Source organism: Macaca nemestrina, unplaced genomic scaffold, assembly GCF_043159975.1.
Source record: "Macaca nemestrina isolate mMacNem1 unplaced genomic scaffold, mMacNem.hap1 Scaffold_82, whole genome shotgun sequence".
Taxonomy (NCBI): Eukaryota; Metazoa; Chordata; class Mammalia; order Primates; family Cercopithecidae; genus Macaca; species Macaca nemestrina.
Window position 1 is genome coordinate 30,469 of NW_027257873.1, and position 26,056 is coordinate 56,524.

Genomic DNA, 26,056 nt, shown 5'->3' on the forward strand with positions numbered 1-26,056 from the left:
GTCCTCCGTCCTGCCCACCCGGGGTCTGCTGTGTGTTTCTACTCAGCCCATGCCTGCCTCTTGCTGTGAGCTCAGTTTATTGAGGTGCGGTGAGAAACCAACAGAGGGGAGCAGTGTCCCAGCTTGTCAGGGCAGGAGGGAGCCTTGGGCATCTCTTCCCCAACTCTGGCGACCCACCCTTCGCGATATAGTGCTGGGGAGAGAGGTGAGTTCTAAAGGTAAGACGGCCGTGATTTCCTGAGTCTTAATTACCTAACACTGGGTCATCTGCCATGTCGCCTCATCGAAGGGCACCTCTAGAGACAAAGCAAAGCCTCTGGTGGCCGTGGGCGGGGTGGCCATGCCTGTCTGTGGGTTCTGTAGAACCTACCCAAAGCCCCTCCAGCCGTGGGGATGTTCAGGCACTTGCCGCCTGTAGGAAGTGTGCGTTAGCCACGTGGTAGGTGCGGACGCCTGGAGGGATAGGCACAGGCCCACAGGCGTGGTGAGTGTGGGAGATTTAGCCACGTGGGGACGTGTGGCGGGATAGGCACAGGACCACAGGCGTGGCGGGTGTGAGAGAAAGTGCACAGAGTGCCCAGCAGATGGCGTGTGGTCAGCGGAAGCCGTGAACACAGGCCGGGCTCGGGAGACACATTTGGAAATACACTTTAAGCAACATCAATGGATAATGCTGCGATTTGGTTTCCTCCCGTGGTCCAAAACATGTTCTAGAGATGCCGCTGCTTTGTGTGTACCTGAGACAAGGGTCTAAATGTATTAGGGCCTTGATGTAATCTGTAAGACAGGTACAAAATGCCTATTTCAACGAGGCACTGAACAAGAAAGCGTGCTCTATTCAGTGCAATGAGAATGCTTCATTGTCATAAGCAAAGTAAAATGCCCCCAAGGCGAGCTTGCCATGTGTTTAATGACCCTGGACACGAGCCTCCTAAACCTGCCAGAAAGTGCTTCCAGCGTGGCTTCATGCAGTGGTTTCATGCAGTGGCTTCAGTGGAGAATGTGCATATGTGGCTGATACTGAGAGCTGCGCAGCACCCTCCTGACCTGACGCATGCCCATGTGTGGACCGTGAGCCGGGCAGCACCCTCCCGACCTGACGCATCCCCACGTGTGGGCCATGAGCCGGGCATCCTGACCTGACAGGTCCGCATGTGTGGACCATGAGCCGGGCAGCACCCTCTTGACCTGACGGGTCTCCTTGTGCCCATTGTGGGACCTCCGTCAGTCAAACAAGTGACACATGTCAAACTGAATGCAGGGAAGAGGGTCCAGGATTGCACGCAGGCTGCATGTCTCATCCTTCTGAGGCCTTCTGGGAAGCCAGGAGGGCAGTGGGGTCTTTTGCGTGTTTCCTCCTGGTGGCTATGAATTTGTACCAATGGCTTTTTGCAAAAGGGCCCGGAGGCGGAATCAGACCCTGTCTTAGAAAGGATGACGTCTTCACGGGCACCTCTTTCCGCCACTCTAGTGCTCCTGTGATTTTTCAATATGTGCACCCTGCAGACTTCAGCCTGTTGGTGTCTTGGGGGAATAGATACCAGGATTGTTCCAATGTGTGCAAACCTGAAACAGGAATTTCTCTGCATTAAGTTGGTCACCAAAATGGGAGGTAAGGGGAGAGGGGAAGGAACTTCTTGGCCTCATCAGCCCTTTTCTTGAAACTCACAGTCAAACTTTGTCAAATTCTAGATGATGGTGCTTTAGTCGATGCATTTATGTATGTTATGTCTCATTTTCTGAGTATGGTGCTTCGAGAATTTAAATATTAAGGTGAAATTGCCATGCACGGTTGAATTGGCACCATAATTTGACTCTCTGTAAAGCCTTTTGGTTTTCTGTTAGAGTGACTTACCATTTTTTGAGTTAACTGAAACAAACTCTGCTGTCAGCACGAAGGAACCACTGTCTAGTTAGGACATCCAATTAAATAGAATTCTCCTAAATAGAGCGTGCTCTTTTCATAAATTTTAAAAATTCATCTATTCATCAAACACATATTGAGTACTTATCACCCTGGTTGCTAGTCACTGTTCATATATATTTTTAAGGAATTACTTCCACCTAGCTCTGAAATAACATTGTATTTAGAATTTAGCCCAGAGGTGATTAAGCATGAACTTTTCTCAGCAGTCTTGTTTTCATTTTTACTTGATAACATGTTCTCAGACTCGGTGCCCAGCTGACGTTACTGTGCATTGCCCCAGGCACACACCTGGCCGGCGCTGTGTCTCTGGGGCTTTAGAGCAGGAAGGAAGGGCTGCCAAGTGTCTGGCCCTTCCATGTTTCCCTGGGGGAAGGATTAGGCCTTGGGCAGGAGTCTTGGCTTGTCTTACTGGATTAGCTGGTGTCATTCAGTCAGCTCTGCCTTGGTGTTAAGCTCTGGACTGACTCTGACCTCTGAATGGCAGAGGAGAGGATGGCGTTTTAGAATCAGTCATGCAGACCGGGGCACCCAGCAGGTCTCGGATAAAAAGTGGTGGCAATTGATCACTTCCCTTTTTGGGAGAACTGTGTGGATTGACTCAGACCTCTTTCTTTTGATTTTATCTTGAGACTTTGCAGAAGCAAAAATGCCTTTAAAAAAAATTAAATGATGGGCTTTTGTAATGTTTGTGTCTCCCCAAGATTCACAAGTTGGAATCCTCACCCGCGAGGAGATAGTGCTAGGAGGGGGAGCTTTGGGCGGTGAGGAGGTCGTGAGGGTCTCATAAATGAGATTTGTGCCCTCAAAAAAGGGACTACAGAGAGCTCCCTCGCTCCTTCCATGGTGTGCGGACCCAGTGAGAAGCGCCGTCTATGAACCAGGAAGCCCTCACCAGGCAAACCTGTCAGGCCTTGACTATGGACTTCCCAGCCTGAGACTGAGACTGAGAGCTGTGAGAAATGAACTTGTGTCATTTGCCAGCCCCTGCCCAGCCTGTGGTGTGTTGTTAGAGCAGCCTGGGTGAACGAAGGCAGGTCGTGAATTTTCTGTCATGCTTTCTGGCTTCAGATACTTGCTAGGGAGATGTCACCATCTTACCCAGGTGGAAGTGTCTGGAATCAGACGTTCCGTTATGATTTGACCTTGTTCTTGCCCCACGCCTGTGCCGTTCACACCTCCAGGTGTCTCGGCTGCCCGCGGCCCCTCCAGACGTTTCTGATTCGGGGTGTGGTGCTGGTCGCGGCCGTGCCGTCAGTGACCAGGAGTAGGAGCTCGCGCCCCTCGTGAAGCAGCAGCCTCACCCGGAAGCTGCCGAGAAGCATTTGACAGAAGGTGATCGCGCCTCGAGACTGAAACTTCCTGTTTACAGGGAATGGAGGTGCATAGTAGGGAATTTAATGATGGCCCTAGAAACAGATGCCTCTGGGGTAGGGGATATTCTGCAGGACAATGCAATGATCTTCTCGAAAAGTGAAGATCACAGATAAAAGGGGTGCGAGGCTGTCCCTGACTAAGACGGGGAAGGAGAGTCACTCAGCACAGTGTGTGCCCCGGATAGAAAAGACGTTTTCGGAACGATTGTGCTACCTGAACATAACCTGGACAACGATGCTCTGAAATCATTCTTGTCTGCCGATGATGGTACTGCGGCTGCAGAGGGGCCTTTATTCCTAGGGAACGTGTGCCTGAGGACTCGGTGAGGCAGCAGGAGCCTCTCACCTTCAAGTGGCTCCAGAGAAGAAACAAATCTGTCTCTCTGTCTGATCTACAGAGAGAGTGAGAAAGCAAATCTAACGAAATGTTAGCAGTTGTTGGAGCTCCACGTGGAGAAAACTTGACCACTCGTTGTACTGTTCTTCCACTTTTTAAATATGTTTGAACATTTTCATAATGAAAATGTGGGAAAGTAAAAATAAATCTGGAAATTAGAACGGAAGTGAGCCCAGCCAAGTGCTCTTGGGTTCAGCCGGGAAGAGCCAACGGTCCGTTGGTGTTCTCTCGACTCGTCGTGGGGATTTCCTCCTCCTGGGTTCACCACCTAGTTTTCCTTGTGATAGTTATTTTATACATAGCTATGAGCATAGGTGATACTGAAAACACACGTTTAGTGTGGTTTGTCATTAAGAATTTGGAGAACTGGCTAAATAAACCACTTGTACAGAGTTGAGATGAGCACTACCTGCCTCAGCGTCTGTGGTAACAGCTTCATTTGGGTGCAGAGCTTGGCAGAGGTTTGAGTGACTCTGTCTCGATGGTCCTCTGTCAGAGGACAAGGTTAAGCATCACCACCGAGGGCCCTGTTGAGCCTCTCGGCTGGAAGTAACCTCCCCCTGGCTGGTGAGGCAGCCTCTGAGGGCCTTTCCTGACAAAGCCCTTCACTGAGCTGCAGTTTGGCCATCTCTGCCCTCACCTCCCCGACTGCAGGGCCTCGAGGTCTCACCACCTCCAGCCTGAGCACCCAGTGCCCAGGGGCAATTTCCCACCTTCCCTGGGGGCTCAGGATTCTGGCTCCCGGGGCAGTGCCCGCAGCTGGGCCCCTCCTCCTGGGCTGGGGGTAAGGCTGGCCACGGCCTCCTGCTATGTCCCACTGGCCACTTCACCGCAGCTGCAGCCCTCACTGGGTGGCCCCTCCTGCTTCTGTTGGATGAGGAGATGCAGGCCTTCACCGAGGCTTCCTGGCCTCGCCCCTGCTGGCCCCAAGGCTGTGCCGCTTCCCCCTTCCCAGCCCCTGGTCTCTGTACAGTGTCTGTCCAGGATGTCTGTCCATCTGTCCTTGACATTCTGTCCAGAAGCAGCCACTGTCATCTTAGTTTGTGAGGGGCGAGCAGAGCCCAGGTGCGGTCGATGTGGAGATGCTCATGCACTTCAGTGTGCAGGGAAGTGAGTTCCTTCATATCTACAGCCTCTGCACAGCCAGCTGGGAGCTCACCCCATTCACAGGTGGATGTGCCTTGTTTTTTGGCCCAATCACCTGCATTAACTCAGAAGAGTCACAGTTCCCTGCTTTTCTGTCTTTCGTGACCGTCCACCTCCCTCCTCTGCCTGGGGCTGAATGGTGGGGTCTGTCGTGGGTTCGTGGGACCCTCTGTTCTTGTGCGGCCACCAGGAACTGTTATCCGGGCTGATTCCACAGGAGGAGTTTGGGGTGAGCTCCTGAGCGAGAGTTGGGAAGACTAACGTCTGTGTAAACCTTGCTTGTTCATGGTTATTCCTCTCAGTCTTCTTAAATTGTGAAAAATTGGGGACCATTTTGAAATATGGATTTAGGTATGGATTGGTGAGGAGAGAACGTTGATCTAATTGGGTTTACGTTGTGTGTGATAATTTTACACTATCCTTGGGAAAAACTGAAGATGTTGACAGGGTCATGAGAATCGTTTCTTTCTTTCTTTCTTTCTTTCTTTCTTTCTTTCTTTCTTTCTTTCTTTCTTTCTTTCTTTCTTTCTTTCTTTCTTTCTTTCTTTCTTTTCTTTTCTTTTCTTTTCTTTTTTTTTTTTTTTTGAGATGGAGTCTCACTCTTGTTGCCCAGGCTGGAGTGCAATGGTGCAATCTCGGCTCACTGCAAACTCTGCCTCCTGGGTTCAAACAATTCTCCTGCCTCAGTCCCCCAGTAGCTGAGATTATAGGCGCTCACCACCACGTCCAGCTAATTTTTTGTATTTTTGGCAGAGATGGGGTTTTGCTCTTAAGGGCATTGTTCGTTAAGTATTAATTGGTGGCCTGCCGTTGAACTAATGTTAGTGAAGTGCTGACATCATCAGCCATGGCAGAAACTTACTTGGCATCCCTGGAAAAGAGGGCAGGGAAGCATAGTGCCCTGATACCACCTCATTCTCCAGTGCTACTTCCAACTCTGAGCTGATGGTCATTATGAGTGGATCTGCCCTGGACAATTAGTTTAGTGCAGCTGCCTTGGACAGTCAGGTTAAAAGTAACAAACCGCCACAAAACTCAGCTAATAAAATGTGAGGAGAGACATGGGGCACCAGGAAGGGGTGAGGCCTGTCTCCCTGTGTGCCATCTGTGTGGAGCCTCAGTACCTAGGGGACAGCGTTTACACAGAGCCCCAGGTTTTTATTAGCATTTCCCTGAATAAAATGTCACTGGTGAGCTGCGGACTGGGAGGCTTTTTCTGATGATTAGGTTTCGTAATGTGGGATCATCAGTAGGCAAGGTGGGCCTGAGGGCCATAGGATCTGGAGACTGTCCAGGGCTGCTTTCTGGGGATGACAGGCTTGTCCCTTCAGCAGTCAAGACACCAAAGAGAGTCTTTCTGAGAATAAAAGAGAGAAGCTTTTAAGGAAAAAAGCAGTTTCTCTCTCTGTTTGGGAGTTGAGTGCATTTTCCTACATTTACTCGGAGATGTTCCTTGGTTCCCACCATGTGCCATCGCCCCGCTATGGGGTAGGGTCACCCCACCTCGTACCTAACCCAGGAAAACTCCTCTGTAGTTATTTCAGAGGCTGTGTGCATTTCTCTTGCCTCAACGGGTAGAGTGAGTTTTTCTTCCTACTGTTTTTAGTCAGTTTTCTTAATCTAGCCTGTTACTGGGATAAGTTCCAGAGACGAGCAGTTTCAAAAACAATCTTTGTACGTTGAGTAGAGAGCAGTCCACCTGTAACCAGTTTGTTCTTGGAGGTACCGCAGCGGCCTTGGTTACGCGAGGGCCCCGTGGCTCAGGATGGGCCGAGGAAGGAGTGCGTGAGCAGTGGGCACTGGCCGGAGGCAGGGGAGGCGTGGCCACCTGTGGCTCGAACTCCCCCCATCCACTCTACCGCACCGCTGGGACGTGAACATTCTCGCCCTGGACGTTTTGTCTGAATGTTCAGTGCCCAGGCTCTTGGGTACACAGGCGGCCCCGGGTTTTATTTCAAAAGGGTGTCACGAACAGTGAAGTAACCCACGTGCCTAAGCTTTGATTGACATGAAGGAATGTAGAGGCTGCTGAAATCCTGGTCATTTTAGAACAAAGTATTTTATTAACAGTTTTCTAAAAGAAAGAAATCATTAAAAAATTGATCCCTGTTGAGGTAGAAGGATCTCGTCCTCATGCTCCTCAGTTCCTTCCAGAATCAGCTTCCAGTTCAGCTGCAGAACAGGTTCTGGTGGTGGCTGGAGCAGCCCAGGCACGTGCCGTCGGGTCTAAGTTCACACTGGTGTCCGTGTGGTCTCCAGTTATGGTGCGGGCCGTGGGGTCTGAGTTCACACCATTGCCCATGTGGTCTCCAGTTACGGTGCTGGCCATGGAGTCTGAGTTCACACTGGTGCCTGCGTGGTCTTCAGTTACAGTGCTGGCCATTTGTGCCTTTCTGGGAAGTTAGAAGGAGGATCATTTCATCACGTCTCTGTCCTCCCACACCTGATCTATGCTGGGCCACCGTGAATTCTTCCTTTTAACTGTTTCTCTCATCACGGGCAACACTGGTGTTCTGTGGTCAATGTTTGCCATTTCTGAAAACGGATTCTGTGTTTCTTTATATAATCACCTGGTCTCTTTTACGAATTTCGCTTTTCTTTAAGAAAATCATCGTGCTTTTATCTCTTCAATGTCAACTCTGTTCCCTGACACAGGCTCTTACCAGCTCGAAAATTAAAAGTAATCTTTGATTATACTTAATACTTTCTAAAGTTTTCAAAAGTTTATCAGCATGTGGGTTACTGAACATTGCCTGTTTATTTAATGGAAAATTAGATTCTAAGTAGAGTATTAGAGTGAAAATGATCTTTTGATTTTATTAAAATATTCAGGTAAAAATATTAAAATGCCTTCGCCAAACTTCATGCCTGTGTAGCGTGAAAACATTAAGCTGCTCTCTGCTCCCGGGAATGCATGAGTAGAGTATGTGTTTGAAAGCGTCATTCCAGTCTTAAGTTTTAGGTATTCTTAAAGGGGTTGGCTGGAGAAGTGACATTTAGCATTGAGTGAACGTTTGACAAAGATTTGTCTCGATATAAAAATAGTTAAAAACAATCTTTAGTGTTTCCTGTCAGGGTTCACCCATTAAAGAATGGTCTTGTAAAAAACTCATCGAGAGTGTCGGCGCCCAGAGGTGCTACCTTGCCCACAGTTGTGTCATCTGCTGTCACCAGGCGACACGCCCAGCGTTTAGCTGCACGTCAGATGTGGCCACGGGGCCACAGGACATCCCTGCGGACGGATGTTCTTATGCAGATTAATGAGGATGGAGACCGCTGCAGAACTGTAAGCCCCCCAGGGGCTGACGGAAGCCTGGGAATACCCGAGACACCAGAGTCGCTGCTGCCCTGGGTGGAAGGAAACCTGCCCTGGAAGATGGGAAATGCAATAAGGAGAAAGTACCAAGGTACATGATGCTGTGAAAACGGAGATGTTTTAATTAAATTAACAATTAAAATCATTTTAATTATGTGAATTATTTGAATTCATGTTAGTTCTTTTTAGGAAATTAATACTTAAAGCAAGTTTGTTTTCTGAATTGTTTGATTTAATTGAGTCAGCACAAGAGTTAGCATTGATATCTGACCCTCTTCCAGGGTTGGGGCAGAGGAGATGGGGGCAGAGGAGACAGGCCTCCCACCCGCTTTCCCCTGGAGCTCAGCCAGAATTTCCCATTGAGGAGCCCTCAGCTCCCTGAGAGCCAGGAGCTCTTGCGGAGAAGCCGCTGTCGGCATGCCACCCGCTTTGATGGCCCTGCTCTGCCATCCCTGCGCTCCAAGGGCCGGACCCTGCCGCTGCCTGTGCCAGACGGGTCTCAGGGAGGTGCCAGCCAGGGGTTATGCATGGCGGGGCCTGGGCATCGCTGTCCAGATTCCGTGGCTGCCGGTTTCATTCTCTCGCTGTTTGTCCCCCTAGCAAGACTCATGAGGTTCCTTGAGGACAAGACCCCCTCCTGCCACCTGGTCTGTTTCATGAACGTTCTCTGCACGAGTACAGCCCCGGGATGCAGCCCTCGGGAATCAGGGTGTCGGCCATAGTAGGGCGGGTCGCTCTGCTGGGCACCATGATGGATGTTAACCGCTGTGCTTCACTTTGGGGACGTGTTTAAGTACAAAAGTAATTTTAAAATTTCACCATTATTTCAAGACAGCTAAGAGCCTATTAGCACAGAATCCCTGGTCTGAATGAAATCAAACGGTTCTTATTAATTATTCATGATGCCACGAATATGTAGCCTTATTTTTTATAATTGCCAGTCTGTATAATTAACCTTTCATTTGGTTAAAGTACTTAACACTAAGTAGAGCTGTAATTTCAACTGTTTATAAAGCATATGGAAGAATGTTTAAATGTTTAATTAGAACCACTTTTTTAAGTTTCATAGAGAATTTTTTTTCTTGTCAACAAGGGTCTTTAATTATTTAAACCAAAAGAGAAAAACAGACCAGAAAAGAAAAACAACTAGTAAAGCTCGGAACTGCGAAGGTGGCATCATTCCGTTAGTCTCGGGTTTTGCTTCCTGGGTTTGTGACGTGGTCAGAGTCCTTGTCTTTGATTTCCTAACACAAGTTGTTAAAGTTGGAAGTGAGTGTGAAATTGAGTTAGTCTAGCTTTATTCTTTCACGGATGAGAAGTGAATTATCTTCAGCAAGGTGGGTGCAGGCGTGGTCCCCGGGGGTCACTGTGGTGAACAGGCCGCCCTTGTGGGGAGCCAAGTTCGTCATCACTGGGACAGAGCCCAGGACACTTCCCCAGCTGGCCAGCCTCTTCCTAGAACCTCACACATTGCAAAGGATGGAGTCCAGATCTATACCGTGAAGAAACGAGGGTGGTTACAGAAAGCACCACGATCTCAGCTGAGTGGCTCTGAGCACCCCAACGTTGGGGCACCTCAGCATCCTGTGTGGCTCAGGCTGTGCCCAGCAGGGAGGCCGGCCCGATCGAGCTGCGGTCTCCACCCTGAGAGTGAGGGCTCCTTCCCCCAGCGCGAGTTAAAGCATCATGTGTCCACCTGTGCAGTGGCTGGTCCCAGTGGCCCTGGAGGGCTGAAACCCTGGGTCCCGCCACTGGTCCGGGGCATCCGTTTCCCCTTCCTGCAGTTCCTGTGTCTGTGTGTCCAGGGGGCTCCGATCCCTGTCTTAGGACCATGGCTGAGGGTTCAAGTTCACCCGCTTTGGAGCTGGCCCGGATCTTGGTTCTGTGGATCCTCGCTGTGTGGCTCTGGAGCAGTTCTGTCCTCAGGAGATGGATCCTCACAGCCGCCTCTTGGGGCCATGAGGAGAATTAATAGGACGACCCCCGGGTAGCTGCTCAAAGCCCTGTGCGGGGCCAGCCCTGTGTCTCCACCAGTTCCTTTGCTCTGTGCTCCCCCCCACTGTCACATCGCCAGCCTTTATTTCCTTTTCCTTGGACCCGGACAGCGAATGCTCCGCTGGTCTTGGCAGCCCCTTCTCTAGTCTATCCTCAAATCACTTCCTGACGGACAGCCATGACTAGCCATCGGCGTGACCAAAACCCCACAAAATAGAACCCAACTTTCCTATTAAGCTGTACAGAGCTGTCCCAGCCCCACTTCCCACAGGCTGGCCTCATTCACCATGGGATCCGTGGTTCTCACCTGGGGCTGGGGGTGCCCCTGGCATCTGGTGGGGAGTGTCAGGGATGTCCCTCCAGGCCCAGTACAGTCCCCCAGCCAGTGGCCGGCAGACAGCAGCACCCAACCTGATGTCCCTGTGGCTTCTGGTTCCCCGAGGCTGGCTGTGCTTTGCTGCCTCTACATGTTCTCAGACGTGTGCCCTCTCTCCACCTTCACTGGTTAGCAGTGTTCCATCCATTAGAGCTCAAAGCACTGCCTCCCGGCAATGCAGCCCCTTCTCCTGGCCTACCGTCTGCCTGTGCCCCACGGTCTGTACCGTGTCCTCACGGACCGATCAGAGCGAGGCTCCCAGGGATGGAAAGGTTCCTGCTTGTGTCTCTGTCCCGCCTTCTCTGGACCCGGCACCGTGGCCTTTGCCGACAGAGGTCTTGGGTTGATTGTCAGCGAAGCAGACAATCTATATGGCTCTAAATGGCTGTGAACATGCTTGATTGGGTTATTTTAAAAATAGTTGTATATGTAAACATTTGAGTGTGACACAGGTGGATTTTTGGGCTAATGGTCTTGTTCTTCAGGGAGTAACCACAGGCCCATGCACAAGGACCATTTCCAGCCGATTTATGGAACGCTGTTCTACCTGGTTAATTTTCAACGTTATCTCAGCCTGAGAGGTAGGTCAGCATGTGACGAAGTTCACTGGTTTGAATCCTAATCTGCTCCTTAGGAGCTGCACCTTCCATGCCTTCGTTTCTTCCTTGGTTAGGTAGGGAAGGGATGAGCTACCTCAGAGTTGTGAGTGAGGCCTGCATCGAGTGACCGCATTAAAGTGACAAGGACTGCACCCGGAGTGTTGATATTTAAAGACCTTTAAACATCGCGATGCTGCATTTTCGTACCCAGGTAAAACAGCAAAGTTCTTTCAGATGCAGACACAGACCCTCGGTGAGGTGGGGGGCTGATGGCAGGAGGTGGACCACCGACCCTGTAACGAGGGCGTGGTCTGCTCGAGGCTGAACGAAGTGCACATCATTGCATGTACCACGGAAGTCCCTCTCGTGAAGTCCTGGAAGGGTCCATGTGGCTGAGCCGTGTGGTCTGTCCATGACGTCCGGCAGAAGCAGAGCTTTCGGGTGCAGCCTTGCTCTTGTGCGCACAGCCCTCAACGGTCTCAAAAGTCTGAGGCTTAAAGCAGGCTTGGGGTTTCCTTACACCTCCTGGACATCTAATTTGCCTGGCAAACATGTTTTTCTTGAGTGTAAAGGTGAAGGAGTGGGTGATTCTGGTGAAAGTGTACTAATTACTGTACTTCTGGGTCAGTGGCGCTCGGTTGAAGACACTATCTGCCCTGGATGGACATCTCTGGGATGGTGAGAACCGGTGGCTGGATGTCGCGGGGTTGCCAAGAAGATGCCAATTTTCTCCTTTTTCCTGAGTAACAACACCCTACTTTGTTTAGGGAAGCAGCACACCCAGCTGAAAATCCAATTCTCTTGTACGGCGGAGCGGCTGGTGACACAGGTCCAGATGCTGGGATGCTGATGGGGGGTCCTGGAGTGGGAGGTGTCAGGAGGCTTTCCTGACCCACAGCAGCCCTGGGCCCTTGTCCGGCCTTCTTGCCCGGGGCATGACACCTGGAGGGAAAGCAGCTTCGGGGGCCCGAGGGCCAGAAGGCAGAGTCCTGGCGTGTGAGGCAGGCCTGGGCCAGGCTCCTCGGAGGATGTCACAGACCTGCTGCCCATGCAGGGACCACCCACCTCTGAGCCCCACGCAGATTTTCCTCCATAGCCGAGTGAAATCCTGGTACAGCGAGTGAGGCAGTCAGAGGCACCTTTTGTGGAAGGAGGACAAAGCTGGAGAGAAAGAGGTTTTCCTAAAGGCACAAGGCGCTGATTCTGCGTTAGGGATAATTCCTAGGAGTGTGGTTGCTGGTGGGTGGAAAACTAGCCAGAGAATAAGTGGGAGTGGCACTTGCTGGTATTTAACTGATTCGTTCACGAATGGTCCGAACAGTTCCAGTGAAAAGAACATTTCGGACCCAGAAGTTTTCATCCTGCCTGACAATGAGCATGACCGTGGGCTGTTCCATCCTTCCTGGGCGACAGTGAGAGGGTCTCAGGCCCTTCCGGCCCTGTGCTGGCATTTCCCCAGGGTGTGTGCCCCATCCTGAATAGGCTGGAATGCCTCTGGGTGCAGCTGAGTCTCTTGAAAAGGGAAGAGACATGTGATGTGCTCTGGCTGAACAGGAAAACGAGGGAGGACAGGGAGAGGGGCCTGGAGGTGAGGAGGATGGTGAGCAACACTGGGGACAGAGGAAGTAGGGTAACACCAGGGACAGGGGGACGGAGGGTAACGCCGGGGACAGGGGATGGAGGGTAACACCACTTCTCCAGGTGCCTTTGGGGGATGCTGCCGCCTCTCGCACCCCAGAGTGAAGTCAACAGGATTCTGTCCCGAGGAGCCCCAGAGCCTGGCAGCTGGGATTGTCGCAGTATGAACCACTGTTCACTAGCTCTGCACCCTGGGACAGGCTCCCTGGTGTTTCCACCCTGGTTTCCCATCTGGACAGTGGGACCCTGAGTGTCCCCGTCCCAGCTGCGCCCAGAGCCCTGGACTCCAGCGTGTCGTCGGCACTCATTAGCGTTTCTTTTGTTGTGGTCCGTGGACGAAGTGGCTCTCTCTTTGTGTGTTCACAGCCCTCCTGCTCACTTTAGCTTCTGGGAACACTTTTTACATAGCTTCGTATGTGGGGAGGACTCGAGTGATTAATGGAATGTTTCATCAGGTGCAGTTTTGACACAACATTTGGTGAAATTTCCAGGGACTCCTGTGGTCAGCCTCACGGTTTCACTCTGTCACTTTCTAATGCAGTATTCTTTGGGAGTCTTTTCAATTAAGCGCCATCATTTAAAAATAAGTTTTATAATATGCAGTTTCAGGTTAATTCTTTACCTTTGTGTCTCAGGCAGTAGCTACCTACCTGTGAGTAGTCACAAAGGTTCACGCAGTTTTCTCTAGCTGTCCCTAGCTCGTAGCTCAGCAGGTCCCTTCAGATGAGTCAGCCAGCTGTGTACCTGCATGTTCAGGATACTTGTCAGGGGCCTTCCTCAGAGCAAGACCGACGCTCACCTCATCCTTGGGACTTTGGAGCCCGCCCTGGAGAGACTCCAGCCACGTCCAAAGGGGCCGTCCGGGTCCCACAGGCTGGTGGGAGTGACTTCTGAGCCACTCCAGACCACACTTTGTGTTCCTACACCCCACAAAGCCACTTAAAGTGCCATGTTCTGGTGCTGTGTGCCTCACCAGTGTGCCATACAAGCCTGCACGGGGATCTGAGCGGGCGCTGCCTTCCTCAGGCTATGCTGGAGTTTTGGGGCAACTGGAGCACTCCTGGCTGTGATTCTCGCCACTGTCTGGGCTTCCCTAGAGGGTCTCACCTGCAGCGTGAGGACCACATCGGCAGCCACTGAGGAGCCGCCAGGTGCAGCGTTGGTCCCACTCAGTCCTTCTCGACTTTGGTGAGAGAGTAGACAGCAAAACTTCAGCTGGGAGCCCCAGGCCTTCTCTGCTTGGGGCCCTGGGACTGACATAGCACAGATCCTGCCATCCACGTGCTGGGGGCCCCGCCGTGCGGCTCCCTCCTCTGGTCGGGGGCTGCACCCTTGGGCTGTGCATCTCCTGGTTCTCACACTCAGGGGCCCAGGGAGGGTGGTGGATGAAGAGAGAAGGAGAAGGGTGGCAGTTTGAGCCCAATTGTGTTGGCTTCATCTTCCGCCTCTTGTCCCTAAGTACATTGGCAAAGTTTTCCAGGTGAAAACTCAGAAGGGATTTTTAATGACTGGAATCTGTGAATTCCATGGAAGCCAAGTCTGTCCACGTCTTTCACCCACCTCATTTCTCCCCGTTGGGGCTGATTTTGGCAGCGTTCATAGGGGCAGGGACGGAAGGGGTGGGGGCCAGCCGTCGGCCCTGTGTCCCTCCCTTCCTCCCCTCAGCGCCACAGCATTTCGGTGTCATCCCCTTCCGTGCACGCGTCCTCATGAAAACCAAGTGCGGCTGGAGGGAGATGCCTGCGCCCACTCCCGTGACCTTCCCGGCCGGCCTGGCTGCAGCGGCCTCTCGGCAGGCATCTTTCTGGTGCTGCCTCCGTGCCCCTCCCATCACCTGATGCTCGTGTTCCTGAATCTTCACGCGTGTGCTCTGTGCAGCCACCTCACGGGCTCCCTGAGAAGGAAGACAGTGTCTCACACTGGTCAGAATGCTCTTCTCTGTCCACTGAATAGTCCAACACAGAATCATTCCTCTGTGATTATTTATGCTTTGTTATGTAGAACTGGAATAAAGAAAAAGTGAATTTAGACATTACAGCCATCAGGTTGAAGCTTAGTAATTGCATTAGGGAATTAAATGGAAGCATTTGAGCTTCTCGAGTTCTAATTCCACATCTTCGTATCCCCATCACCCCCCATACCCAGTGTCTAACAGAGCTCTTGGTCTAGGAGTTTCTTGATAAATGCTTACTGAATTGAACTGGACTGAGCTTAACATTCCCACCCAGAGTTAGAAGCCAGTCCCTGAATAAATTGCATTTAGAATATGAGTTTGATGTTACTGTGGTAAGGGGTATCCTACACGTCATAATTCCTAGTCAATATCGGGTATTTAGTCAAATAGACTCAAGTATAGAGAAGCATAGGCCCATCTGGCAAAAGGGCAAGGCACGCTGCTTTAGGTCCAGGTCCCCAATATCAACTATGAAAATAAAACGTCAACTCCAATGACAGCCCTGTCCTCAGCTGGTCACTGTTTATGCTAACAATTATAAACAGCTTGAACTTGCTGTCCTGAGAGGCAACACACCCTCCATTCTCTCTGCAGTGTAGCTGCCTTGGTGGATGGAACATGCCCCTCCTCCCTCCCTCTCCCTATCCCTCCCTCCCCCCTCCTCTCTCCCTCCCTCTCCCCTCCTCTCTCCCTCCTTCCCCTCTCCTTCTTCCTATCTTCTCTCACCTTTCTCCCCCCACCTTCTCTCCTGGACAAGGGGCAGAAGAGAGGAGATCTCCGGAATCTTCTGCTTCATCCAAGCAGCTTGGGGGCAGCATCAACAGCTGCAATTTGGCTGCCCCAGCAGGTGCCTCAGGGCAGCCTTTCTAATGGGAATCCTGGAATCATGTCTTTCCTTAATGTGTCCTAAAGGCTGGAGGACATGAAGTGAAACAATGCTCCATGCTCAGTCCTGTGATTTTGTGTAATTATTGGACTTACTTTGAAATTTAACTAAATGATACCCAAGGTAGAGCATGAAAAAAAAGAAAAAACAGGCTATGGTGTTTGAAAAACAAACAAAACCGTTTGGTTTGTTGGTTTGTTCTTAGACCTTCACAGGCTCCTAGGTCACACGTTTCAGTTTCTTAGCAAGTGGCATTCTCTGCAGAAGCTGTGTCAGTCTCTGTTTGATGATGTCAGCCACAGCAGAAAGAAGCACTCCGTAGGCCCCGTGCTCAGCACCTTGGCGTGAGCTCCTGCCATCTTCTGTTCATGCTCATCACAGCTCTGTGCAGTGGGCATCCTCCTGATCCCTGTGGGAGGATGGAGGATGGAGGCGGAAGGGTGAGTGATGGCAGGATCACATGAGGGGTCTCTCCCGAGGTAGGGAGGGGAACTGGCCCAGGACCTTAGTGCCCATCGCATCCTTCTTCCTCCTCCTCTGCCTCTCTGTGACTGTTTGACTCAGGCTGCAGGGACAGACATGAGTATGTGCAGAGCCTGTGTGCACCCCTGGGAATGTGTGCTCATATTGGCAGGGAGGGATGTGAGTGTGTACAGAGCGTGTGTGCACACCTTGGCGGTGTATGCCGGCGTTGGCAGGGACAGATGTGAGCGCGTATGGAATGTGTGTGCACACCTTGGGGATGTGTGCTGGCATTGGCAGGGACAGATGTGTACAGAGCGTGTGTGCACACCTCGGGGTGTATGCTGTCGTTGGCATGGACAGACGTGAGCGTGTACAGAGCGTGTGTGCACACCTGGGGGTGTGTGCTGGTGTTGATAGGGACAGATGTGTACAGAGCGTGTGTGCACACCTGGGGGTGTGTGCTTATGATGTTTTGTAACCGGCAAATACGTGGCCTGTTGCATCGGGCGGCCCTGCGCCCATGCTGAGCCCGTCAGTGGCCCTCGGGTTGGGGTCTCCATCTGCCCAGACAGCACTCGAGTGGCTTGAGGTTTCAGATTCTTCCTCTACGGATACTTGGGCTTCCTCAGGACCAAACATCAGAACCAGCCAACTGCAAACTACAAGAACGTTCAAATGCATCTTCAGTAGGAAAAACAAAAGCAATTGGAAAAATTTTCCAACGTGACCCCGTGGTTAAGCCGTTAGATACTCCAGCCAACAGATTGAGTCACTTTAAAATTCACACCAATTAAAATGGTTGTAAGAGTTGCAGAGCTTTACCGCTAAACCTTGAAATAATTGAAGCATTCTGCTCCACTTGCTTACAAACTAGAGTTGGGGATACCTTTCAGTCCAAAGTAGCAACCTTCTAAATCCAGCTTAGATGCGAGGCTCCCACTGACACAGGAAGAGACAGTGGCCCTTGATTATTCTCCTGTGTTCAGATACTGTGTCATTTCTTTTTGTTTTTTTCTTTCTTTTTTTTTTTTTTTTTTTTGTATCCTGATCATCACTTCTGCTTTTCCAATTCAAACTAAAGGGAGTTTAGCTCTGTTTTGGAGAAGCTGTGGTTAGTAGTTTCTTTTCATGGTTTGCTTAATCTCTTAAGTCTGGTGCTTACATTACCCAAATAGACTTTTCTTTAGTACGACAGTGCCATAACCCAGGGCTTCTCCCTCCATATCTGCTCCCCAGGAGGCTCCCTAGGAATGGGCGCTGGAGATCCAGCCCCCCTCCATGTGCCATTTTCTTTGAGTCCAAGGTAGCTTTGGCTCAGAGAAGAAAAGAGGCCTCCGGGTTAGGTGCCTCTGACTGCTTGCTTGTGAAATGTTTAATGATAAGGCGACTTCCAAACTAATTTACACATTGATAGTTGTAGCTTGAAGTATCACCGCAGTCAGAAGAACAAGAAACACTCCCATAAAGTAGATAAGCAGAAAAAAGCCATAGAAGTTTAATAAAGCGCAAATAAAATGGTGTTGTAAGAATGTCCAGTGGGAAATGCTCTCAGTCCAGCCAGATCCAGCTGTGGCGTCAGTCCAGCTGTGGTGTCCTCCTGTAAAAACATTCAGCCACATGTGGCCCTGATCGCAATCACTACTCTGAATTGTGATCCAGAATGTTCTTGGGGGCCGATGCTGGGACTGTTCCAGCAGTTCAATCTGATTGGGCGTCACGGTGGTGATGTGCTTAGCGCGGCCAGCTGGGCTGAGTGGTGGCCACCCGTGCACTCGCCACGTGCAGCCGTTATTCTGGTGATGGGGTTGCATGCGCCCCGGCTTGTCCACCTGGGCTATTAAAGTACTGGGAACCCAACCGCGGGCGGTGCCTCCCGATATGGGAGCTGTCTTTTTTATCCAGGGCCCTCTGGCGCTGCAGAACCCTGCTGCCAGTCTGAGCTCACAAGGAGGTACCGGAGGGCTCTGCTGGGGCATGGAGGTCCCTGAGCAGGTGGTCGCTTATTGCTTGTGGAGTGGTCCATGGCCTGTGAGTTTATTCTCGGGGTTTGTGTGGGCGAGGTTAACCAGTTCACAGCTGGGCACTTACCCCTTACACAGGTGACACTAGTTAAAGTGGAATCTATATTAGCTCACACGGGAGTGTGTGAGGAGCTGGGAGGGTGGGGAGGCTTGGCCTTAGCACTAGGTTCCCGGGCTCCTGACGTTTCTGCGTCTTCCAGTTGAGGGGCCGTCAGAGCCGCTGTGGGTCCTGAAGATAGTGGGTGCCATATGGACCAGGGGATGCAGAAGCCTCTAGAGGCTGCGGGAGGCAAGGAGACGGTCGCTTCCCCAGAGCCAGCCCTGCCGCCACTTCGACGTTAGATGGTGGGACCTGTTTTGAACTCCAGCTTCCAGAAATGTGAGAAAATAAGTCAGAGTTTAGGGCGCTAAATTTGGGGTGATTTAGTGGAGAAATAGAAAACTAGCCCACAAATGTGCACGCATTGAAATGTGCTCTGTCCAGGTGTTCACAGTGGTGTGAGGGAGATGGCATCAGGGTTCTGGGAACTGTGCAGTTTTACTGAAGGAAGGGGGCTCGCCACGCCTTTCCTCATATAACTGAAGGTATGTATGCCTGCCACACTGCCCAGGAGACAGGGACTAGAATTCTGACTTTATTTCTTATGGGAACCAAGCCACAGTCAGAACACGGTGAGGGCCGAGACGAGCTTCCTACAGCGTGAACTGGGAAGAGGAATCGCAAGTAGTTTGTGTTTTTCTACACAGACCTGTCCTTTTCAGGTTTTGTTAAGTTTTGGAAAAAGGGAGAAGCCAGGCACACCTCGGCGAGGGACAGTGTTTCTGGAGGTGGTGCGGCTTCAGCCTGAAAATGGCCGTGTGGTTGGGAGGCTCAGAATCTGCCCTCCAAGGGCACTCATCTATTCCTTATTGCAGTAATACCTCGTTTACAGAAATCCACAGAAATGACAGTGCGGGAGGCTTCTGGTCTGGATGGGTTTGTGTGGACCGAGGTCACGGGGTGTTGTCCCAAGTGCTAATCCTGACCTGGCAGAGGCTCTGTTCCCAAATAATTATTCCACAGTTTCAGAGCCTATATCTGAGTGATAGTCTTTTAACTTTGTTGCATAAAAGGAAACAAAGTATGTCTTGAGGGTCTAAAAATCCATGTGGTAATCATGGCTGTAAACTCATACATGGGGCTTTGGGATGGAGTGAAAACCACCGTCACCTGGCGTGGACGCTGCGTGGTATTTTTAGCATGGTGGCCTGCTCTTGCCTTGAACTCTATCTGCAGTGTGAGCAACAGCTGTGCATTTGAGAAATGTGGACAGGTCAGGCTTGCTCCTCCAGGGGCCTGCAGGCATCCGGGTGAGGGGCCTGGGATGAGGCCACATCAGTGGGAAGGAGCTTGGTTGTGTCAGCAGATATGTCTGCCTCTACAGGCCCGCAAGCCAGCCAGAACCCAGTTTTCCTTTGGTCATCTAATGCCAGAAGAAACCTGTTTCTTAGAGATTTTCATAATTTATATTAATGAACCATTTGACCGTACATAAAATGTTATAAATGCATGAGGCTTTACAACTTGGCAGATGTGTAACTCACATGTCATTGTACCAAACTGTTGAAGATATTTGTTTCACTTGAAGGTTGTTAGCATTTTATGTGCAAAGCAAATGCCAGTAGCATTTTGCAGGAGTATTTTGGAATTTTAAACACAGTGGGATAGTGCTGGGTCTCTGGGATACTGGTGAGGTGGACGTGACCTCAAGCTCTTGTAGCTTGCAAGCAGGATTGCTAAATTGTCACAACTGCAGTGCTGGAAAGTCAAAGTGGATTTCTGTAAATGAGGTATTAGTGCAATAAGGAACAGGTGAGTGCCCGTGGAGGGCAGTTTCTGAGCCTCCCAGACACCCCAGGAGGAAGCGGGGGACGGGGGCAGTTACCCACCAGAACCTGGACGGTGAAGCTGGGTTTGCCGGTGGCCCTGCTTGGCAGGTCATTACATGCAATAAGAAACAGGTGAGTGCCCTTGAGAGCGGTTTCTCGGCCCCCTTCAGAACCACAAGTGGAAGACGCTCCAAGGTGGGGGGTGGGGGTTCGGTTAATCCACAGGAGCCTGGATGGTGGAGCTGGGTTTGCTGGTGGTCCTGCGTGGCAGGTCATTACATGCAATAAGGAACAGGTGACTGCCCTTGAGGGCGGTTTCTCGGCCTGCTTCAGAACTGCAAGTGGAAGACGCCCCAAAGTGAGGGGGGGGCTGGTGGTCGGTTATCCAGTGGGGCCGGATTTGCTGGTGGCCGCTGCGTGGCAGGTCACGGCGTGGAGCGATGGGAGGGGAGTGGAGTGGGAATAGAGGATGCACCCTCCACAGCTACTGCTGGGAGTTGGCTCTGGTAGCAGAAGGGGCATAGATAGAGGGATTCCCATCGGGGCAACACGACTGGGGTCCCACGTGTGGTGGATGCCGAGGTGTGGCTATATGTAATCTCAGTCTGCACAGCCGTCCTGGTGAGTGGGTTCAGTTACCTTCCCATCTCACATTTGAGAAATCTCGGGGGCTCACATCACAGCTAGGTGGGTTGGAACTAATGTCTCCGGCAGGACGTTGGCCCCAGAGCCCAGATCTTACCCGCCCCCGCTCTTTTCAGTCCACCAAGCTTGTAGAGAGGGTTGTGTGGTGGTGGGTGGCGGCTGAGAAACCAACACAGTAGAAGGCGGGGAGGAACTAAACCAGGCAGGAGACACAGGCAGTGCTTGGGAGGTCTGCACGGGGTGTGGGTGTGGGAGACACCTCTGGGCCAGTGAACCCCGTTCTGTGCTCCTGGCTTGCCCAACCTTGGCCCTCAGCCACATGCTGCGTGCTTTAGGTGAAATCTCAGTCGCTCGTGTGGTGCGGGCATCTTTTCTCCCTGGCTTTGCCTCTCTTTAAATCACGGAGTCTCAGTGGGGATGGCGGGGCGGATGGTGGTCCATGGAATTTGCCCTCCACCTCCTCATCCTTGTCCTGTCCTGTCTGGCCTGTTACCTGAATCTGTGTCTCTTCAGAGCCTGCAAATGAGTGGAGGCCACGACAGCCTCTCGCTGACCGACCTCTCAAACTTTTATTCATCAGAATAGTGTTAAATGCCGATGCCTAGGCACCCCCATTGGACTCTACGCCTGCCTAGCATGGGTACTTTGGGGAAGGTAGAGGATTGCTGGGCTGTTCCAGGGGGGAATTTGCATTGTTGAATGTCTATTGTGTTCCTTCCAGCACTCTACTTTCCACGCACACGTGGCATTAAACCTGGAAGACCTCTGGGTGCTGTGCTGGTGAGGAAGCCCCGGCTGGACGAGGGGCTGCTGGGGCTCGGACTTGATTCCTGGGCTGGGGGCTGCGGGCTGCGGGCTTATTCTCTTCAGTGGGTCTGCTGATGGGATGCCCTGAGAAGTCCTGCTGTGCACTCAGGGGAAGGTGCAGAGACAGGCTCAGAAAAGACAGACCATGGATTTAAAAATTCCTACTGGAAAATCTTTTATGAGCAAAGTAATTTGCATCTAACTGAAGACAATCATTGCTTGAATAATTGGTTTGTTTACAAAGTTGGTCCTATGAACAGATTAAAGTTTTCATTCATGCCTTATCTATAATGTGAATAGGAGCTATTACCGCAACTTAAATTAGCTTTAAATTTCGTATCAGATTGCAGTCCAGATTACAAACGGCTGCTTGATAATCTAATTGATAAAACGGAGGAATTTAGTGCTTGGAACCCAGAGTGAAGGGAACAGAATTGCTTTGGTTTCTCAAAAGGGTGTTGACTGAGTGGTGACCTGGGGTGAAGAGAAGTGGCTAGAGTCATTACACTCGAGGAGATGATCTGCCCCCGCCTTTCTCAGCTGTCTTCTGGACAAAACAAAGGGTGATAAATGGAAAAAATTCAGCACTGAGTTCGTCTATGCCCTGAGCTTCTCATACAGTCATTAATGGGCTGTATCTGTGAAGCCTCCATACAGGCACAAAGGAATTAGGCTAGAGTAAGGCGGCCGGCGACCTCTGGCGTCTGGACCGCGTGTCACTTCCTAAAGCCCTTTTGGGTGAAATGACAGTGGCAATGTCGTTGTTCGGAGGAGTGTAATCTCACGTATGAGATGCAGATTTTAAACACCAAAGTCAGGAAGCTTGGTGGGAGTGGCTGTCTTCCAAGTGGTTTTCTGTGCTGCCATGGATGAGGCGTGGATGTGTCATCTGTTGGTGAGATCCACTGGTGAAGGGGCTAAGCAAACCATGGAGGTCGGGGGTGTGAAGCTGCATCTCTTCTGGCATCCCAAGGAAATACATCTTGTAAAACTTGTGAATTTGACCCTGACCCTAACCCCAACCCTGAGTGTTGAAGTCTGGTGCAGTGTCTTGAGCCCTCTTCTGCATTGAGGGTGAGTGACTGTAAATGACCGATTCCTCAGTGGTGAAAGTTCAAATGTAGCTTCCCTGAGGAAGCCAGACCTCGGTCACCCGTATCTCCATTGTAAACACTGCGGCCCCTACGCGGGTGGCTGCAAGTTTCCAGGCCTTCCTTGGAGAAGCAGCCGTGAGGTGCTTGATGATTTGATAACATCAGCCACCTTCTGTCTTCTGTCTAATCACGGTACAAATGATTCTCCTACAAGGAAATGGATCTGGTTTCTTCCTGATCGTTGGAAGAAGCAGCCTGCCTAGGGACTCCACCGTCCTCTGCACTTTCACAGCGAAGCCTGTGTCTGTCTCCAAGGAGTGTCACGTGTGTCGTGGGAATCGCTTCCTTAATTCTTCCTGCTTTTGATAGCTCGGGTAGCTCTGCCTGTTTCACCCGGGATGAGCAGCGGGTGGTCTCTGGCTGCTGTGGGACTAGGGCTTGGGGGTGCATCATCACATCCGGTGGCCTGTCCAGGTGGGCATCATTGTCTTTTGCCTGTTGCCTGAGGCAGCTGTGATGCCATGGGGGTCATGCTTGTCAGGGCCAACCCAGTTCTTCCCGTGTACACCTCTCCTGCTGGAGTGCCTTTCCTTATGATGACTTGTTGAATTAACGTGGAGAATGCAGAGAGGCTCTGGGCCTCTCTCTCTCCCATTCTTACTCCCTGGAGCTGTGAAGCCCGAGAAGGGAGCCCATAGCCAGAGGCTCCTTTAAATTGAATTAGAATAAAGATTTGATTACATAGCTAAACACATTTGAAAAGAACTTCACAGATGAAATTCCAGATTCAACCCTTCAGGCCCAGTGGCCACGTTTCGGGGCTCAGCAGCTGTAGGTGGCTGTTGTCTTTCTGTGTTGGCTGAGCAGATTGGGGCGTTTCCAGTTCAGCAGGCAACTCTCTTGCATGGCTCTGCCTGTGGTGAGGGCACCTAGGCTGGAGAGCCTCGTGGGGATCCCTTAGGCCTCCGGCTGCAGCCAGGCTGCACGGTTCCTGTGCCCCGGGTCCTCTGCAGGCCCAGATGGATCCCACCACAGAGCCAGCACTGCTAGACTTGGGTACTGTGTGCAGACAGCAGAGGGTCACGTCCGGGCCTTGCAGGGGCTGGGGTGACTGGCCTCCTTGGCCAGGCTTCTGTTTCCGAGTCTTCAGGGGAAATGCATCCACCATCCACCATCCACACCGTGCACCAGAGGAAAACTGCAGGCTTCTCTGTGGATGGTGAATTGAGATCATGCAGAGTGACTAGGTTTGGGCTCCTGAGCAGCGTGGAACCTGATACCTTTAGGTGGAACCTGACATGCCTCCATGTGTACATGGCAAAGAGAATGCAGCATTGTCAGCTTGAATCCAGATGTGCTCCCGTTTTGAGGTGGAAGGTTCTGGGAGTATTGGCCATTGGTGATTGTGCTGCCGTGGAGGACTTTGAATGCAGGCACAGGTTTGGGATAACCCTGGTTTCCTGGTCCTGTATGTGGGCATCCCTGAATATCCCGGACTGGAGGAAGGCAGGGCAGATGGGAGGGTGACAAGAGGTGTCAGGTGTTTCCAGCTTTGGGGACTGATGCCATCAGACGGCCGAGATCAGGATGGTGGTGGCCAGGGACCAAAGCAGGGGTGCGTGGAAATGCCATGTTCCTCGGAGCATGGGGAGGACCTCTTGAACTCTATTCCTGGGCAACAGATCTTCCATTCTCAGGAATCTGTGCCATTGTAATTGAGTAGCAAATTCTGTAATTGCTCTAATTACTTACTGTTAAGTCCCCATGCCAATTACCATAAATTAGCAACAGTGATAACAGTTTGCCTGGTCAAACCTTACCAAGAAAAACCAGTGGACCTAGTTTTAGTTGCCTCCAGTTCCCTCCAAATCAGATTCCTTAGCGGCTTGTGTCCCCACACTTGCTGCAGTTCCTCCTGGGCCTGGCAGGCACATTCCAGACATTCACATCTCAGCTCAGATGCAGGCGTGCACATTATTTATAGAAAATCGCACTGCGCTGTGATCGGCTTGAGCTGACGTTCTCTAGGTGGGAGGTGGAGGTTCAAAAGTTCTAATGGGATGAAAGTAGAAATATGAATTTTAAAAATTCACGTGTTATGAACTCTGTTCAGTGATTTTCTCTGAAATGAGAGACTATTTGCAGATGAGGCAGTCAGCCTGCAGCTCTCCTTAAATCTGTCCTAGACCTCGATGCCATCCTTCGGCCTCTTCCTGGGTGTGGGGTGCTCTGCTTGAAGCAAAACCAAAGGAAAGAACGTGGTCTGCATCACTACTGCAGCCAGCTCAACGCGCACACCCACTGGGAGGGGGGTTTGATCACTTAACATTTTAAATGCATTTAACATTAAACCAGCAAGTCAGCCAGTGCTTTCTGTACGCAAGCTGCCTGGCTCATGGGAACCTGACACTTGACTTTTAGGAAGAGAGTACTTGCTTCTGTGGAGTGTCAATATTTGCCTCATTTCTTGAGACTCTGCTCAAAGTGATGAACGTGAGTAAATTAGGACCTTTTTTTTGTAAATTGGGCCACAGACCTCTCTAGGCAGAGTCAGGGGAGTAAACGGCTGTGAAAGATGCCGCCTGATGTGAGCCACGGCCAGGCACTTTGGAACCTGGGATCCCATCTCCAGCCTTTCAAAGGACACAGACGAATATAAAATGCAGATGGGAGAGTTCATAATTTGGGCATCTCTGTTCTTTTGAAATCAAAGTGCAAAGAAAAAGTTTTGCCTTGAGGTCTTAACCCATACTTGTTTTTCTCCTGAGGTTTTAAGATTTTCTTAACTGCTTTTCTCTCCCCCAATCCTTGAGGAAGTTCTATCTTCATATCTTCTTAAAAGGTATGGTTAAAAGATATGGTTAAATTCAACACTGAAATATAAAAACATGCTTTCATATTTTTCTTTAAACTGAGGTATCTGACATTGGTGAAGAACTAACTGGGAGTATTGGTTTATTTTTATTTTTTTGAGACAGTCTTGCTGCGTTGCCCAGGCTGGAATGCAGTGGCACGATCTTGGCTCACTGCAGCCTCACCTCTTGGTTCACGCCATTCTCCTGCCTCAGCCTCCTGAGTAGCTGGGATTATAAGTGCCTGCCACCATGGCTGGTTCATTTTTGTATTAGTAGAGACGGGGTTTCAACATGTTGGCCAGGCTGGTCTTGAACTCCTGACCTCAGGTGATTCGCTCACCTTGGCCTCCCAAAGTGCTGGGATTACAGGCAAGAGCCACCACACTCGGCCTGGGATATTCTTGATTATAATTGTAACATATCCCTTTAATAAAAACAAAACAGAACAACAACAACAACAAAACAACAGCTGTCTGAAAAGTCTCGAAATTAAAGAGCTCAATTGGACAGGGATTTGGACACCAGTTGAATGGCCCAGCACACCATAGTTACATGGGCCACTCGGCCTGTTAGGTCCTTAGGGTATTTGAAGTCATATGGATATTTGCATTTCTGCCTCTGGATATCGTGTTAGTATTCGGCTAGTGTTTGAGGGCCAGGCTCAGATCCGGGAAAACAAGAGCCCCTGCCCTC

The 26,056-nt window shown here is 50.9% G+C and overlaps 1 protein-coding gene across 8 annotated transcripts in view; it reads left to right on the top strand.

Moving 5' to 3' along the window:
- Positions 1 to 26,056, top strand: part of LOC139361648 (disco-interacting protein 2 homolog C-like) — a 217,552-nt gene that overhangs the window by 26,814 nt on the left and 164,682 nt on the right. For 3 of the 8 annotated variants that reach the window (XM_071090351.1, XM_071090349.1, XM_071090365.1), the window contains exon 1: positions 17,158 to 18,472. The exons of 2 other annotated variants lie outside the window; for them this stretch is intronic. The gene's annotated coding sequence lies outside the window, so the exon portion shown is untranslated. Of the gene's footprint in view, positions 1 to 8,168; positions 8,251 to 17,157; positions 18,679 to 26,056 lie in introns of those variants that run through there. 3 more of the 8 variants (XM_071090346.1, XM_071090348.1, XM_071090352.1) reach the window with 2 other exon arrangements.